Genomic DNA, 18,898 nt, shown 5'->3' with positions numbered 1-18,898 from the left:
CATGTATCAATGTGACCATTTCTACTCATTTTCATAGCTGTTTATCAATGCATACCAGGGTGAACAAATAATAAATATACATACAGAGCAAGATGCACATGTACTAAATGCTCCTCCTTTCCCTCCCTTTAAAAACCATTATTTACAAAAATGGCCTTGGTTACATATTCCTTAACCATTTACCTAAGCTGTGGTTCCTACTGGTCTCCTGAAATCAGATATATTTTTTTTTTCCTCATTTTCATTTCTTTGCTGCATCTGATGCGCTTGCCTCCCTACCCATGAGGCACTCCCCCAGGGTCCTGTGACACAGACTTGCCTGATTTTACCTGCAACTCTGACCATTCATTAATCTTTCTTAGGGCCTCTTCCTTAGAACTGAGCTGCTCCCTTATGTTGAGAACTTTGTGCTACATTTTTCTTTTATGATAATTTTATCCTTAGTAAATTTAGACATTCATTAAACAAATATTTATTGTGTGCTTACAGTATGCCTGACAACAACCCAGGCACTGAAGATAGAGCAGTGAACAAAACTATTTTGTTCACTGCTCTATTTTGTTCACTTGTTCAGTGAACAAGTCCCTATTTTTCATAAAGCTTATGTTTTACTGAGAAGATACGTGATCAAACAATAAACATGAAAAACAATTAGTTCACAACTTAACAGGTGCTAATTAGTACTGTGAAGAAAAATTACATAGGGCAATAAGTTAGAAAATAAGGGAAAGTAGTACGATTTTAGAAAGACTAGTTAGAAAGGTTATCTCTTAGTGAAATGGACAACCAATGCAGATATCTGTGGGAAGAGTGATCTGGGCTGAAAGAACAGTAAGAACAAAGACCCACAGCTGGAGCGAGTTCAGACATGTCAGAAACTGCAAGTGCAGCGTGACTAAATAAGTATGTTAGGAGAGGAGATCTAAGACGTTCAGTGACCTGGTTAGGACTTTGGACGTCACTATGGGGAGTCTCTCGCGTGACTCTGCCAAAATTAAGACGTGGCATTCAATGACAAACCTGCACCTCTAGTGTCAGCCTCTCCATCAAGCTCCATTTCTTTACAGCAAAACCAGCAGCTCCTTTGAGGACCTATTATTTCTTCATTCTCAACGTATCTAAATGGGTGTTTTTTCCTAATCTTCCAAACTGAAAATTAGCGCATCAACACAATGTTTCTATTCATTTTAAAACTATATAATCTTCCTAATCATCCAAGAAACACATCCTGAGTCATCTTTGATTGTCTTTCAACCCATGGCTAAGCCTACAACACTCACCGTAACAGTTCTTTTGTAATGTCTTTTGAACCATCCCTTCTTTTCACTGCTATATCCAACCAGAGAATTTACCAAAATCTGAACCCCTAATATGGTTTCCCAGATGGTCTCCCTTTCTCTAATCTTCTCTCCTGTCTGAGTTGTCCTACATACTATCAGCCTGATTAGTCTTACTCAAATTTTTATTTAAAAAGCTTCAACCACAACCACAAACAAGTATCTGGGTATTTGCAGCAGTATAGTAGAGTCACTCAGTCATGTCCAGCTCTTTGTGACCCCATGGACTGTAGCCTGCCAGGCTCCTCCATCCATGGAATTCTCCAGGCAAGAATACTGGAGTGAGTTGCCATTTCCTTCTCCAGGGGATCTTCCCGACTCAGGGATCAAACCTGGGTCTCCCGCATTGTAGGCAGATGCTTTACCGTCAGAGCCACCAGGGAAGTCCTTGCAGCAGTATAAAAATACTTAATTTATAATCTAGTTTAACTGGTAAGCCAAAGGAACAGCATATGTTGGAAGAATCAGCTCATTCATCTCTAGCAGAATTGAAAAAAATTTCATCTTTGCCAATTTAAGTCAATAGGAAAACTGTTTTCCATTATGTATTTCTTCAAAATTCATTCTTTTTCAATAATTAACTACTGTTTTTATTTTAGCATGTTATTAGCAGCTTAACCACAAGATTAAGATATTACACGTATGATTTCTCACTTAATTCTCCTGACAAAGTTCTAAAGTATTTTCATCATTTCCATTTCACAAATAAGAAAATGAAGATTGTCTGATTTTTAAGTCACTTGTTCAAAATCATCAAGCCATTAAGGTTGTAAAGCCGAGTCTCTAAATCCAGATTTTCTAGCTCTAAATTCTTGGACCTTCTTGTATGTCACGTACTGCTTTAGGAATGTTAGCTTCTTACAAGAGAGGAAGAAATGTTTTGTTTTTTATTTATAACTAGATTTATTTATATTTTAGTTTCAAGTTTTCTGCAATACTAAAGTGACAGAAACAGGTGATATGCAGAATACTGACATAGTTTTCCCCCAGAGAAAACTGACCAAACTTTCATTGGAAAAAATGTCTTTCTGTCAATATTAGATTGCTGATACAAAGCTGAGAGCACATTTGAAATATTTATTGGCCCAAATGTTAAAACTAACACGAATTAACATGTAACTAGAGTTGATGGAATGGGAACTTGTTCAGGTTTGTCAATCTAAGTCAATCTTGTTGATTCCTTAATGATAAGATAATCTATCTATTAGAGTACAGAGCCATTAGAAGGAATACAACAGAAATATAAGTTCCTAAAAGCACAGAATCCCAAAGAATCTAGGAGGTAATAGCAGAACTGTAAATAATACAGTTTAACAAAAATACTTAAACAAAATATCTTATTTCCATAGCACAACTGTAAAGCTCAAAGGAAACAATTCATATGAAATAATGCTACGAAGGAAGTATTATATATTTTAATTACTTTCTAAGAATATCATCTAGAGAAAGAAACTTTATCAGTGTGCTTTTGGAAGCAATAACTGTTGCTGGATGGATGATTCAATTAGCATGAACTATTCTGGCATGTTTCAAAAGCATTGCCATTTTAAAACATAAAAAATGTCTAAAAATGCAACCATAGTAATAGTGCACGGGTTGGGGTGAGGGAGAAAGACAATGACAAATTGGTCCAAAAGGACACTGAGACTTCATAGCTGGAAGACCATTGTGCTGACAATTAGTAACAGGAAGCAGAGCACAAAACAAATGAATGAAAAAAGCTGAACTTGCAATGAAAGACCTTATTATAGTGCAGAAACATTATTGTAATAAAGGGGCAATGTACTCTCCTCCATAAAACTTTCAAACAGGCACCCTTGCCTCTTTTTTCATTCTCTGCATTTCATTTTTTCATTAGCATCTGCTTGATTATGTATTATTTCCAACCCGAAAGAATGCTTCTCTATCCTTCCTAAATTCCAAGGCTTAAAGGTCCTTCCCCTCACTGTGGCCTTGAGCCTCATTTAACTTTACTCAAAATATAACAAAGGTTTAAAATAACAAATATATAGGGGAAAAAAACAGAAAGGCAGTGATTCAGTATACAGCTGCAGCAAGATAAAAAAAAAAATGTGTCCCTCAAGCTAACTTGTTAAAAACACAATGATCATATAATTCATACTAATATCCAGATGATTCTGTCTCTAAAACTCTTATGCCTTCTTTGATAGAAGAGGAAGGCTGAAATCTTCACTTATTAGTGTAAATTTTCTGCATTTAGCTTTAGTTTCCCTAAATGGGAACATCCAAAAGCTCTGAAACATATTTTCACATACTAGTTAAGAATGACAAGACTTGATCCATGACACTGACATATAATCTAGAGGCAAGGAAAGTCCACACCTTCTGACTATGCTTCCTATGCTAGAAAACGTTTTACCTCAAGACCCTACAGCAGCCAGAGATATTTTAGTTAAGCAGTGATGTGTAAAAAGCATTGGCCTTGACACCTGAAAGCTGTGGGTTTTGCTTTAAGTCCCAAAGTTCATCAAATGCATGACCATGGGCCATTCTATGGGCCCAGTTTCCCCAGCTATAAAACGGAGACATTATGTATCCTGCAAAAATATCAGTGTGACTAATAATACACATACAAAATGCATAGCACACAGATGCTCAGCAAGTGGTACATTATTATTTGCATTAATTCTCAAAAGACTGAATGTTCCAAGAAATTATTATCTGTGGCTCATAGGCAAATCATTGACTTCTAGAAGACTTTGGAGATTCTTCATGCCAACTCCTTCATATCACAGATAATAAAACACCAGGGATGGTGAAGTGACTGGCTCAATATTACATAATAAATTTCTATCAAATAGTCAGCCACCTGGCTACCACCTCCATGCTTGTCCCTCTGCTAAAGCATAAATAAGTATCAAGGTTACATACACTATACCTCTCAAAAACAAGAGTCTGCTACTAACCTACTGTTAATAATACTTGACATACCACAAAGTTTCTGTGGTGCTGAATAAGCATTACTCAAAGAAGAGTTATCTCTGAACTCCACTTATGATTAAATACACTCAAGCCAGGTGTGAGAAATACATGCTTGTTCAGTTGCTTCAGATGTGTCCGAATCTTGGCAAGCCTATGGACTGTGACCTGCCAGGCTCCTCTGTCCATGGGAATTTCCAGGCAACAATACTGGAGTGATTAGCCATTTCCTTCTCCAGGGGATCTTCCTGACCCAGGGATCGAACCCGCATTGCAGGCGGATTCTTTACCGCTGAGCCACTGTCGAAGCCCCAGATGTTAGACAGTCCGGACCAAATCATTGTTAGTTTTCCCAAGTACTTGCTTTGAGAGTCTAGGAAAATTTCTTAATCTCTCAAGGCCCCAGCTTTACTAGTTTGTTTTTTTAAAGGTAATATTTATCTCATGTTTTTCTCATCATGTTGCTGTAAATAAGGCACCTTATACATAGGAGCTTAAACAATGTTAGCTCTCTTCCTTTTACTTCCTTAAGTCTCTATTAATTTCACATGTATTAATTATAAGTAGGGAAGTAGATTCTTTATTACTTCCTTAAGTCTCTATTAATTTCACATGTATTAATTATAAGTAGGGAAGTAGATTCTTTACCAGTGAGCCACCTGGAAAGCCCAATTATAAGTAAGATGGGATTAAAGGAGCAAGTAATGGGCATATAATCATTTTTTAATTTACAATTTTGGGCAATTTTTTTTTTTTTTTTTGGCTGCAGTGCATGGCTGGTGGGATCTTAGCTCCCTGACTAGGGATTTGACTTGAGCCCTCAGCAGTGAAAGAGCAGAGTCCTAACCACTGGACTGCCAGGGTATTTCCTAATTTAAAATTTTAGAAAGTAATTACAAATAAGCCTCTACTTTCTAGAAAAGAAACTAAGTTAAACAATATATATTAGACATGTAAATCAGGTAGGTTTTACCTATATTTAACTTAACCAAAAACAATCTATAGATTTAATTAGGCCATAAATGAGTATACACAGAAAAGTGGAAAAGTGTATAGAAAGGATTATTGTCACTCTTCAGATATGGAACAGTATCACAGAGGAAAATTCTAGGATCAGTAATAAGAGAAAACAATAGTACAAGGATCCTTAGCACCAAAGGCTACCTGAGTGTTACACACTTAGCAAAACTGTAGTTGAAAAACTGAAGTATACTGACCTAATAGTAATTAATATTAAAAATTATGCAAAACCCCATCATAGCTGCTTATCATACACAGGCTGCAGGTGGTGGTTCTCCTACTCCACACCCACTATTCACTCCCCAGTCACACCACCTCGGCTCTCTTACATAAAATAAGTCAGGTTAAAAAACAGTAAACAGATGATGTGCCCCTTTCCGAGCTAAAACCTGCAGTTCAAAATATTTTTGGCTAAAGAAAAAATATTGACTTTAACATAGTATTTTAAAATAGAATTATTTATTTGCATCAGTAAAATTATTTTATATTCTACAAGGAGAGAAGATGAATAGCAATATGACAACAGAAACTTCATGTAAAAGCCAAGTCAGCAAATAGGGGACATAATGCCTAACTCTGACACTGAGAAATCATACAAAGTATCTGGTATGATTATGGCAGTCTGCTAAATATTTAAGGTGCCATATTTATTCCTACCACTTATGTTTCTTTCTCCTTTGATATCTTTCAGTCTATACAGGGACAAAGAAATAACATACCATCTGGAGGTTTCATCCATATTCTGAGGATTTCATACCCATTTAAATTAACAATAAGAGATTCAACCAAAGTTTCTCAGAAATAATTTTTTCAAATTATTGTGATCTGTTACCTGGAATATATGTCATCTTTTGAAATCTTACTATTTTTCCAAACAATCTCAATTTCCAACGAAGCTTTTCTTGATGATCTACTCCTCAATGATACCTCCTTTTCCTAAAACTCTTACTGAATATATTAATTATAAACCTACTTCAGAACTGAACCATCAAAATACCAATCTCAAAAAATACTAATTCCAAGGGTTTGTGGCATATTTTCCTAGCAGATTATAAATTCTTCAAATCCAAGGGCTGTATCTGTGGATTAACAAAAGGAACGCAGACTTCAAGGTTAGCATTCTGTTAGACATGGGCTGAAATTCTGGCTCTGCCATTTGCCAGTTAAGTCACATAATCTCTCAGTCTCTTTAAAATGGAGAACATAATACTTACCTCAGAATGTTGTTGTGAAGATTAAATGAGATAACATATGTGAAAGGGCCTGGCACATAGTAAGGCTCAAAAAAAGGTTGGTTTCCTTCCTTATTTCCTTCTCTTTTCCCTCAGTACCTGGTACAATGTTGAGAACACAATAAACCCTCAATAAAAACTTTCTAAATATTCATTTGAATTTAGATTTCCTAAAATATGTTTAAATATCAAATGATAACTTCTATGTATCGGAATTGTTACTTTAAATCATATGCAAACAAAGTAGGAAATCTCAAAACAGAACAAGTGTGTGAGGCTGCTTCTTAAGACGATGAGAAAAGGAAGTAGAGAGGAGTCAGAGGAAATAGTATTTAAGAACAATTCAGGGAAAATTATTGCACACATAGTATTTTTCACACAAGTATCTCTGGATAAGCAAGAGTTGACTGCTGACCTAAGAGGAAGTTGAATGAGAGAAGGAAGGAGGGAAGGAGGAAGAAAGCAAGGCAGAGAAAAAGAGGAAGAAGAGAAAGGAGGAAGGGGAAAAGAAAAGGATGAAGGAAGGGAGGAAGGAAGCTTCATTCTGCCGGGACCTCTTTTATGTCCTCACATTAATATAGGCTATTGAAGCTGACCACTCCTTGCCTACCTTCCATTAAAAACAATTTCCACTGCACACTCCATCTTAAAAAAAGTAATTATCTAATGGAAGAACCAAATTAACGTGGAATTTTCCCCCAGTGCATAGTAACCAAAGGATCCTCTTAGAACAGTCAGAAAGACATTTGGGGCTGTTATTATCTTCATTAAAAACAAAACAAAACACTTCTGACTAAACCTTCTAATTAAAGAATCTGGTCTACATCCAGGTCCTCTGAGGTCAGTCCAGTGGTGCTGCCTTTTCAGCTGCAGTGATGTTCTTCTTCATTTTCCAGGAGGCAGCCATGTGCATGGTTGAGGGCTCTAGCACATGTTATTTCATTATAAGAAGGACCAGTCTCTACAAAGTTTTTAGCATTAAATACAATTGAGATTTTTTTCCCCAAAACCAAACAAGAGGAGCCATTCTCAATTTCAATCTTGTTGTAGATGTGTCTGTTCAGTTGCTAAGTCATGTTCAACTCTTTCAGACCCCATGGACTGCAGCGTGCCAGGCTTCCCTGTCCTTCATTATCTCCTGGAGTTTGCTCAGATTCATGTTCATTGAGTCAGTGATGCTAGTTGTACATAGGTTCTACTTAAAACTTGCAATGTCTTTAAAGAAAACCCAATAGAGTGGTTCCTACCTTACTCCGATAAAATTTAACTAGAAAGGGGGGAATGGCTGCCATTTAACTCAGTTACGCAAATCACTGCAGATGGTGATTGCAGCCATGAAATTAAAAGACGCTTACTCCTTGGAAGGAAAGTTATGACCAACCTAGATAGCATATTCAAAAGCAGAGACATTACTTTGTCAACAAACGTCCATCTAGTCAAGGCTATGGTTTTTCCAGTGGTCATGTATGGATGTGAGAGTTGGGACTATAAAGAAAGCTGAGCATTGAAGAACTGATGCTTTTGAACTGTTGTGTTGGAGAAGACTCTTGAGAGTCCCTTGGACTGCAAGGAGATGCAACCAGTCCATCCTAAAAGAGATCAGCCCTGGGTGTTCACTGGAAGGATTGATGTTGAAGCTGAAACTCCAATACTTTGGCCACCTCATGCGAAGAGCTGACTCATTTGAAAAGACCCTGATGCTGAGAGGGATTAAGGGCAGGAGGAGAAGGGGACGACAGATGATGAGATGCCTGGATGGCATCACTGACTCAATGGACATGAGTTTGGGTAAACTCCGGGAGTTGGTGATGGACAGGGAGGCCTGGCATGCTGCAGTTCATGTAGTCGCAAAAAGTCAGACATGACTGAGCGACTGTACTGAACTGAACTGAAGCAAATATTACTGAGCATATTCTATCTTATGCTATTACTTTTATTTGTATTTTAGCATTTGTAATTTACAAAGTGTTTTCATATATATAATTTCATTTAACCCCCACCCTAATCCTGAACAGGAGATAACCTCATGTTTAAAGCTGAGAAAAATGAAGATCAGAAGAGTTTTGTGATTTGCCCAAAGTCAAAGAACTAGTAAAACAGCAGAATCAAGACTCAAACTTAGGTCTTCTTATTCCAAGTCCTGTGATCTTCTAATATATCAGATCTTAATAAACACTGGAGGAAATTTTTTAAATGAGTATACACAGTGATTATGCTCTGGAAGTTTATCATTTCCCTCGATTCTACATAAGACCCCATACTAAGTTATATTCTGATGAATGAAACTGAGAGGTAAAGACTACAACTAAATAGATTAGCTCTCAAAGTGTCCGACTCTTTGCTCAGTCGTGTCCGACTCTTTGTGACCCCTACCGGGTTCCTCCATCCATGGGACCCTCCAGGCAAGAATACTGGAGTGGGTTGCCATTTCCTTCTCCAGGGGATCTTCCTGACCCAGGGATCGAACCTGGGTCTTCCGCATTGCAGGCAGACACTTTACTCTCTGAGCCACCAGAGAAGCCCCAGATTAGCTCTAGAGTAAATCAGAAAAGAGGAGTGAGAAATCATGAGAGCTGCTACCAGGAAAATATATGCTCTAAGCAAAATCTGAGCAGTTTACCTGCAGTATTATAATGAAGGAAGTAGTAAAATCATGAGATTATTTAACAGGAAGCTCAAATGATACACATGTAAATTTACATTTATAAAGGACATACAACTGAGGAAATATTTCAGTGATACAGACAGTTCTCATATGTAGGAGCTGGATTTGACATTCTAAACTGCCAGAGTCATATCAATTAAAATAGAATTACACATTTTCTTTTGTGTACATCTGTTGTACAATGTAGAAAAAAGAACGAAAGAGTAGAAATTCTGTGGAAAATTTTTTTAAATCAGATTGAAGTGTGATTTCAATGAGGAGGAAATATGTGACTAAATATGGCATTATTCTTCTTCAAAATTTTCAAAAAACTATCTCCTTTTAAAGTGATTTTTTCCTTTTTTTTCAATTTTATTTTATTTTTAAATTTTACATAATTGTATTAGTTTTGCCAAATATCAAAATGAATCCGCCACAGGTATACATGTGTTCCCCCCTTTTTTTTTTTAATTTTATTTTAACTTTACAATATTGTATTGGTTTTGCCATATATCAAAATGAATCTGCCACAGGTATACATGTGTTCCCCATCCTGAACCCTCCTCCCTCCTCCCTCCCCATACCATCCCTCTGGCTCGTCCCAGTGCACCAGCCCCAAGCAGTGATTTTTTAAAAAGGTTCTCGACATTCCCAATTCTAAACTTGGTTTATGGGTTAAAGTTTGTAAATATATGAATACAGTATCATCCATAAAAATGAAGGATAGGAAGAAATTTCGATTAAATTTACAGTGATTCATTTAATTTTTAAATAACGCATACCAGGTTTCCCTAGTCGCTCAGCTGGTAAAGAATCCGCCTGCAATGCAGGAGACCCTGGTTCAATTCCTGGGTCAGGAAGATCTGCTGGAGAAGGGATAGGCTACACACTCCAGCATTCTTGGGCTTCCCTGGTGGCTCAGACAGTAAAGAATCCACCTGCAATCCGCCTAGGTTCAATCCCTGGGTTGGGAAGATCCCCTGGAGAAGGAAACGGATACCAACTCCAGTATTCTTGTCTGGAGAATTCCATGGGCTATATATTATATAGTCCATGGGGTCCCAAAGAGCTGGACACGACTGAGTGATTTTCACTTTCTTTCAAGGCATTCCTCATAGAGAGATAGATAATCCAAGTACCAGATATAACTTTCTATTTTCCTAAAAATCTGAACACAATTAGAGAAAACAAGTCTTCCAATGATCAAGTACATAAAACAGTCTAAAAATCACTCAAAACAAAAACAGGATTAGGAATTTTACATCCAGTTGAACTTAATAAAATCTACTAATTTGTGTCCAAAAACCATATGGAACATTGAGGAGTAACAGAAGAAAAAAAGGAATACTTACATATACACGTATAAACATAAATAAGAAAAAAATTCATCTTCCTCTTGTGAAAATGGAGAAAACTTAAGATTCTCCTGAGAAAAATGGCATTTGCTGAGGAAGATTCTTTTTGAAGATCCTCTGTATTGCTTCCAAATACTCCAGAGAATACATGAAGGCAAGAGATAATCATTAAGAGATGATCATAATAATCCAACTGAACCAGGAAGACAGCAGTAAGACTGATAAGTAGGGAAAACACGACAGTGCCTGGCTGACTGGCTGACTTACGGTGGGAAGAGGAAGAGGACTATAACCAGATAGGTTCTTTTTAACTCAAATACTGATTTGGATACCTAATGCTCAAAAGCCTCCAATGGTTTCCAATGGGTTTCCATTAAAAAAATCAAACTGGTATTCAAGATCTTTCACAGTCTGATTATAGTTTATCCAACCTTAGGAGTTTTTTCCTTCAACAAAAACTTTCTATCCATCTAGCATATCATTTACACTATTTACAAACAAGCTACTCTTTAATTCCAGACTTCATTTTTGCTTATGTTGTTAACCTCACTGAGAAAGTCTTCTTCCTTCAAAAAACCTAAATATCACCTGTCCTTCTAGGCTCATGTTAATCTTGCCTTATGCATAAATTCTTTTCTAGTCATCCTACCTTACTTTTATCTATTCTCTCAACTTCTACGGCATTAATTTTCTGATCTCCCATAATCCTTGTGTATTTATATATTATAGAGTTAGAGTTGCTTTCTACAGACTATTTTTTATCACATATAAGACTAAGAATCAAGTCATAAGCTATTTCTTTATCCCCATGAACAAACACAATGAAAGCATTAGTAGGAATCAATTGATTTTTCTACACATTTATTTAAAATCTCAGAGTCTAATATTATTCAGAGGTAAAAATGGTTTTTGGTAGGTTTAAGTCCCATAACACCCTTACTTTCTTTCAAACAGAAGAAGAAGAATAGGTTAGTGAGTAAACAGGTCATTGCACTTCTAAAATTGGCCTAAGAAATGCTGACCAATTTCTTTTTCTAAAAGAGACAGAAGAAAGGTTTCAGAGAGGAAAGGGATATTGTCAGAGTGGGCCAGTATCTGTATCACAGAATAAGGCAGAATTCTAATAGGTGCTCCTGGGGACACAGGCTGGCACTTTTCCCTTCCCACCACAGTGAGGAGGAAGGACTAGGTCAAAAGTATGATCAGTCTCAAGACATGGGTGATGTTCAAGTTCTCCACTGAGCAACTGCATCCACTTTTGAGTTGAGCTAATAACCGTCAACATGTCAGGAATCATGACTACTACCCTGCGTAGACAAGCTATTGTGCTCAATGTATCTTTGAAAAGAGCTTTGCAACAAGTCTTGTATGTATCCTATATTATTTTTCAGTCAAAATGCAATGTTTTCTATGCAGAGATAAATTTCAATCTATAATTAGTAACTTGCTGCTGTTGTTCAGTTGCTAAGTCATGTCTGACTCTTTGCAACTCCATGGACTGCAGCAGGCCAGGCTTCCCTGTCCTCCACTATCTCCCAGAGTTTGTTCAGATTCAGGTGCATTGAGTCAGTGATGCTATGTAACCAACTCATCCTCTGCTACCCCTTCTTTTGCTTTCAATTGTTCCCAACATCAGGGTCTTTTCCAATGAGTCGGCTCATCGCATCAGATGGCAAAAGTATTGGAGCTTCAGCTTCAGCAACCATCCTTCCAGTGAATACTGAGGGCTGATTTCTTTTAGGATTGACTGGTTTGATCTCCTTGCTGTCCAAGGACTCTCAGAGTCTTCTCCAACACCACAATTTGAAAGCATCAATTCTTTGGCACTCAGCCTTCTTTATGGCCCAGCTCTCACATCTGTACATGACTACTGGAAAGACAGCTTTGACTATATGAACCTTTGTTGGCCGAGTGATGTCTCTGCTTTTGAATATGCTGTCTCGGTTTGTCATAGCTTTCCTTCCAAGGAGCAAGTGTTTTTTAATTTCATGGCTTCAGTCACTGTATGCAACGATTTGATTTTGGAGCTCCCAAAATAAAATCTGTTACTGTTTCCACTTTTCCCCCTTCTGTTTGCCATGAAGTGATGGGACCAAGTGCCATGATCTTGGTGTTTTGAATGCTGAGAGTTAATAATTTACCTAACCATATTTCTGATCAGAGATACAATTTTCTTGGAAAAATATTATTTTACTTACATTTCTATAGTATTATATTTAGAAGGCAATTTCCAATATAGTTCCTATTTGATCCATCCAAAAAAGAATAAAGGTCAAATACTGTTATCCACATTTTATAGGCATTGGAGAACTTACATTATGCATGCCAAAGAATATCTAGCAATTTAAGAGTTGGAATTCTGACCCAAAATCAGATCTCAAAGCTCTAGATAGGGAAAATGTCACAGAATGGAGGTGGGGAATGGAGGAGGGGTTGGGGAAACAACCCACGGCCAGGGAAGCCTAGCGTGCTGTAGTCCATGGTGTTGCAGAGTCGGACACAACTGAGCGACTGGACTGGACTGAACTGGGGGAGCACGGAGCGGGAGATAACACTTAGGTCACAGTAGAGAAATATGACTTTTAATCTTGATACTTAACTACCTGGAAAAGGAAATGGCAACCCACTTCAGTATTCTTGCCAAGAGAATCCCATGGACAGAGCCTGGCTGGCTATAGTCCATGGGGTCACAAAGAGTCAGACACAACTGAGCAACTGACACACACTTAACTACCACTACCTAGTAAAGCAACCTTAAAAAGATCACTGAATTTTCTAGAAGCCCAGAGATAAATCCATGCACCTATGGACACCTTATCTTTGACAAAGGAGGCAAGAATATACAATGGAGAAAAGACAATCTCGTTAACAAATGGTACTGGGAAAACTGGTCAACCACTTATAAAAGAATGAAACTAGAACACTTTCTAACACCATACACAAAAATAAACTCAAAATGGATTAAAGATCTAAACGTAAGACCAGAAACTATAAAACTCCTAGAGGAAAATATAGGCAAAACTCTCTGACATAAATCACAACAGGATCTTCTATGACCCACCTCCCAGAGTAATGGAAATAAAAGCAAAAATAAACAAATGGGACCTAATTAAACTTAAAAGCTTTTGCACAACGAAGGAAACTATAAGCAAAGTGAAAAAACAGCCTTCAGAATGGGAGAAAATAATAGCAAATGAAGCAACTGACATAGAATTAATCTTAAAAATATACAAGCAGCTCCTGCAGCTCAATTCCAGAAAAATAAACGACCCAATCAAAAAATGGGCCAAAGAACTAAATAGACATTTCTCCAAAGAAGACATACAGATGGCTAACAAACACATGAAAAAATGCTGAACAACACTCATTATCAGAGAAATGCAAATCAAAACCACAATGAGGTACCATCTCATGCCAGTCAGAATGGCTGCTATCAAAATGTCTACAAACAATAAATGCTGCAGAGGGTGTGGAGAAAAAGGAACCCTCTTACACTGTTGGTGGGAATGCAAACTAGTACAGCCACTATGGAGAACAGTGTGGAGACTCCTTAAAAAACTGGAAATAGAACTGCCATATGCCCCCAGCAATCCCACTGTTGGGGATACACACTGAGGAAAACAGAATTGAAAGAGACACATGTACCCCAATGTTCATTGCAGCGCTATTTACAATAGCCAAGACATGGAAGCAACCTAGATGTCCACTGGGAGATGAATGGATAAGAAAGCTGTGGTACATATACACAATGGAATATTACTCAGCCATTAAAAAGAATGCATTTGAAATCCATTCTAATGAGGTGGATGAAACTGGAGCCTATTATACAGAGTGAAGTAAGCCAGAAAGAAAAACACCAATACAGTATACTGTGCATATATATGGAATTTAGAAAGATGGTAACAATGAGCCTATATGCGAGACAGCAAAAGAGACACAGACGTAAAGAACAGTCTTTTGGACTCTGTGGGAGAGGGAGAGGCTGGGATGATTTGAGAGCGTAGGGTTGAAACATGTATATTATCATATGTGAAGCAGATCGTCAGTCCAGGTTCGATGCATGAGACAGGATGCTCAGGGCTGGTGCACTGGGATGACCCTGGGGATGGGATGAGGAGGGAGGTGGAAGGGGGGTTCTGGATGGGGAACACATGTGTACCTGTTGCTGATTCATGTCAATGTTTGGCAAAAACCACTACAATATTGTAAAGTAATCAGCCTCCAATTAAAATAAATAAATTAAATTTTTTTTAAATCACTGAATTTTCAAAGGTTTCATTTTTTCTCATCTCAAAAGGAAAAATCTGGACTAGATGTTTTCAGAAATGCATTCAAAACCCATTATTAGTGCCTAAGATATAGGCACTACGATATATGATATAAAGATCTTATAATACTAGGCTCTTTCCCCTAAAATAACTCACAGTTCACTGGATGAGACATACACATGAACAAGACAACCAAGAAACGTGATTAACAACAAAAGATAACAGCTTTGTGAAGAACAGAAAGGAAGAATTTACCAAGGAATGAGGCTGGGGATTTAAATCTGAATTGTCTTAAAGGATGAAAGAAAAAAATTATTCCAGCAAATAGAAGACAGAGGGAATAGCATAAAGGCTCAGAGTAAAAATGCTACATAGTTTATACAGGAAATTACAAACAGTTCAGTACTGCCAAAGTGTAAATGGACAGCAGAAGAGAGATGAGCAAAGAGCTGAAAGCGGAGGCCAGGATGAGATCTTTGTGTGATATATTAAGGAATCTGGACTTTATCCAGCAGGATAAAATGAAGATCTAGGGCCAGGCTTTCACAGGTTAGCAGCATAGTTAGGATTTAATTTTAGAAAGATCACTTTGACATTCATGGGAAGGAAAAATATGAGTGGTAGAAACTACAGGCAGAGATCTATAGTTAAAAATCTATAGCAGAGATGATGAGGGCCTATTCTAGAGATTAGAGAGAAGGTCAAGAAATAAGAAGCAAGACCAGAAAGCCTAGAAATAAACTGGGAGTCAGATGAAGATATGAGGGGTGAAAAGGCATGAAATAGATCCAGGTTTCTGCTCAAGACAGAACTGAGGTAGTGAATACGGGGGGAAAAGTTAATCAAATTATCTTCAGTTCAGCTTAAGATTTGTTGCCTCCAAAAATATCTAGGTAGAGATGTCCAGTAGTCAGTTGAATATAGTAAAGATAGCAATCTAATGCTCAGAAAAGAGGCCTGCCCTGAAGATACATTAAGTGTGGGAGCAAGCTGTATACTAGGAGGAATTGAAAACATATTGTGAATGTGACCATCCAGGAAGAGAGTACAAAGTGAGAATAGTCCTTGGCCAGAACCTAGTTAGATATCCAAATGCATGCAATAAGTCAACCAAGAAAACCAGGAAAGAAAAGCATCTTAGAAAACAATGGGAGAGATCATCCCAAGAAAGAAGTAGTAATCAAAACTGTAAAATGTCCCCCAAATATAAATCCAGGAAAAGAAGAACTAAAAAAAAGGTCTCCTAGTCTGAGCAATTAAGGGGTCACTGGAGAACTTACTGAAAGTGGCTTCATAAAGCAAATAAAAAAGTTAGACTGAGGTGGACTGAAAAGTAGAAACAACTAGTATAAAGACATCTTTGGGGAAATTTTGAACTAGAAGAAAAGGAATCTGAAACTTAATGAAGAATGGAAAGATCAATACCAAGTCCCATCTAGTTCTCTTACTTTATTATTTTCATACAAATAAAAAGCCTATTTTGGTAAAGTTTCATTAAAACTCACAAAGATTAATCTTGAAGTACCATATTGTCATTATAGGGGAAAACAGGGGACACGCTGTAGCTATATATAACGTCTCCCACCATGCCTGAGAATGCCGCACCCTGTACTCCTGGCTCCTTTCTGGCATACGTTGAAGACAGCTAGAACCAGTGGGAGACTACTGAGTAACTCTCTGGCTCTTACTGTTCCTTCTCTTAATACCTCACGAAAACATTCCTTGTTACCCTCTGCCTGAAATATTCTTGTCCTCTATTTTATAATAATTTCATTCCCATTCACTCGTCAATGGCCTGCTCAAACTTCCCTCACAGAATCACAGAAAGCTAGAGACAAAGGGGACCTTACAAACTCATTCAGGTGTCCTCACCATGCTGATGAAGGGACTAAAGACCAGAGAGTGTGAGAACGACCTGCCCAAGGTCGTACTCATGGTTTTTGGTAGAGCTTAAATTTGAACTATTTCTTCAACTAGGGCCCTTTTCACTACACATGACTATCTCAGGTAATTATTGCAAGGAGGCTTCCCTGATAGCTCAGTTGGTAAAGAATCTGCCTGCAATGCAGGAGACCCCCGTTAGATTCCTGGGTCAGGAAGATCCGCTGGAGAAGGGATAGGCTACCCACTCCAGTATTCTTGGGCTTCCCTTGTGGCTCAGCTACTAAAGAATCTGCCTGCAATGCAGGGGACCTGGGTTCAATCCCTGGATTGCGAAGATCCCCTGGAGAAGGGAAAGGCTACCCACTCCAGTATTCTGGCCTGGAGAATTCCATGGACTGTATAGTCCATGGGGTTGCAAAGAGTCAGACACGACTTTGACAAAAACAAATTATTGCAAACTTATGACTGTGATAAGTCAGGCGTTAAAAACAATCAGTTTAAAACAGTTTGTTGTAAGATCCATGTTATTAACATGTTTCCTGAAATTAAGGAGCTGGTCTATAACTTCGCTTATTAACTATCCACAACTACTTGATTATTCAAGTAAAGATTACAGATGCCAACTAATATTGATTTCATGGATAAGCTGACTGTCAGTCACTAAATAGGTTCTCTCCTCAAGAGTGCAGCATTTATTTCAGCCTCTGCCAGTGGAAGTGTTGGAGCAGATGTTGGCAGACTGTGACATACAGTATGTCTTTAAAACTTGTTGGGGTGTGAAATTTCATAAGGTCAAAAAATGCTGCATTTTGATCAGCAGATACAGGAGTTCTGTACTTTATAAATTATTTCAGACAAACCAGTAATAGCATTTGCTAGTAAAATAGACAAACTAAGAAACCACACTGGCTTTAGGTCAGATATGATAATGTACACTGCTAATGTTTTAAAAGCCAATTTCTATCACTTTAAACCAAACACTTGCCCAAAATGTCTTTAGAAAGAAAATGTATTCATAAGTCAATACAAAATATAAGGTATTATTTCAATTGACAACAGGATTTTTAAAATAATTTTCTACTGAGAGAAAGCCATAAGTATCTAATGAGCCATTTTGGTGGAGAAAAAATTATTTTCTTAATACACAAATATAACGGTATCCTCACTTTTTAAAAAAGGAAACTCCCTATGGAAAAATCCACTTACATAAACAGGTGGTTTTTTTTTTAGTTAAAATGATTTCACAAACTTTTTGGTTTATTGTCCTACCTTATTGTTTAAAAAAACTGAAAGAAAGTATCCCCCCCACCCAAAAAACACTGTGGCACTATATAATGATAAAATCACGTGTATAACATTCGAGGATTTTTATCATTTTGGATTTTCTGATGCTGCTATATATTTTAACTGATTTTTGCTTCAATTTTCCCTCATATCTTTCCAAATCATGACTAATAGATAACTGCATACAATCAATGGAGAAGGCAATGGCACCCCACTCCAGTACTCTTAATCCCATGGACGGAGGAGCCTGGTAGGCTGCAGTCCATGGGGTCGCCAAGAGTCGGACACGATTGAGCAACTTCATTTTCACTTTTCACTTTCATGCATCAGAGAAGGAAATGGCAACCCACTCCAGTGTTCTTGCCTGGAGAATCCCAGGAATGGGGGAGCCTGGTGGGCTGCCATCTATGGGGGTGCAAACAGTCTGACACGACTGAGGTGACTTAGCAGCAGCAGCAGCATACAATCAAAATTAAAATTAAGAATGGTGTGTCTAGTTAAAGATTTTATCACAAACTTTACCTCTTATGCAAATTTATTTTAAAACTTAGTATTATGCTTTAAAATGTTTTACTCCTGAATTAACACAGGAAACCCCTTTCATTGATTAATCAGCAATTTAAACAATCTGAAAGCCTGGTTATAACAATTATAATCACCATCATCATCATCTTTCAGTTTATTTTTGGCTATTTTCAAGAAAATATATAATTCCTAAATAAGTTTAAATTACAAACTTATTTGGAAATTTGTAAGGAAGAAATAGTGTTAGATATTTGTAAGGAAGAAAAATATACCACAAACATAATCTTCTCAGAAAATAATGTTTAAGGTAAATAAATCACTTGTTTCTTATCATACAATCAATCAAATCACTTGTTTCTTATCATACAACCAATCAAAAGGGTTAAGATTATGACAGGAAACTTCGATT

General features: G+C 37.4%; 1 protein-coding gene across 13 annotated transcripts in view; it reads right to left on the bottom strand.

Moving 5' to 3' along the window:
* AKT3 (AKT serine/threonine kinase 3) overlaps window positions 1-18,898 on the bottom strand; it is a 284,036-nt gene that overhangs the window by 123,823 nt on the left and 141,315 nt on the right. Inside the window, exon 3 of one of the 13 annotated variants that reach the window (XM_055582166.1) lies at window positions 6,512-6,628. The exons of the other annotated variants lie outside the window; for them this stretch is intronic. The gene's annotated coding sequence lies outside the window, so the exon portion shown is untranslated. The remainder of the gene's footprint in view (window positions 1-6,511; window positions 6,629-18,898) is intronic. 13 annotated transcript variants of the gene reach the window in all.

The sequence above is a fragment of the Bubalus kerabau genome, chromosome 5 (genome assembly GCF_029407905.1).
Source record: "Bubalus kerabau isolate K-KA32 ecotype Philippines breed swamp buffalo chromosome 5, PCC_UOA_SB_1v2, whole genome shotgun sequence".
Taxonomy (NCBI): domain Eukaryota; kingdom Metazoa; phylum Chordata; class Mammalia; order Artiodactyla; family Bovidae; genus Bubalus; species Bubalus kerabau.
This window is presented reverse-complemented; position numbering and strand designations above follow the sequence as displayed.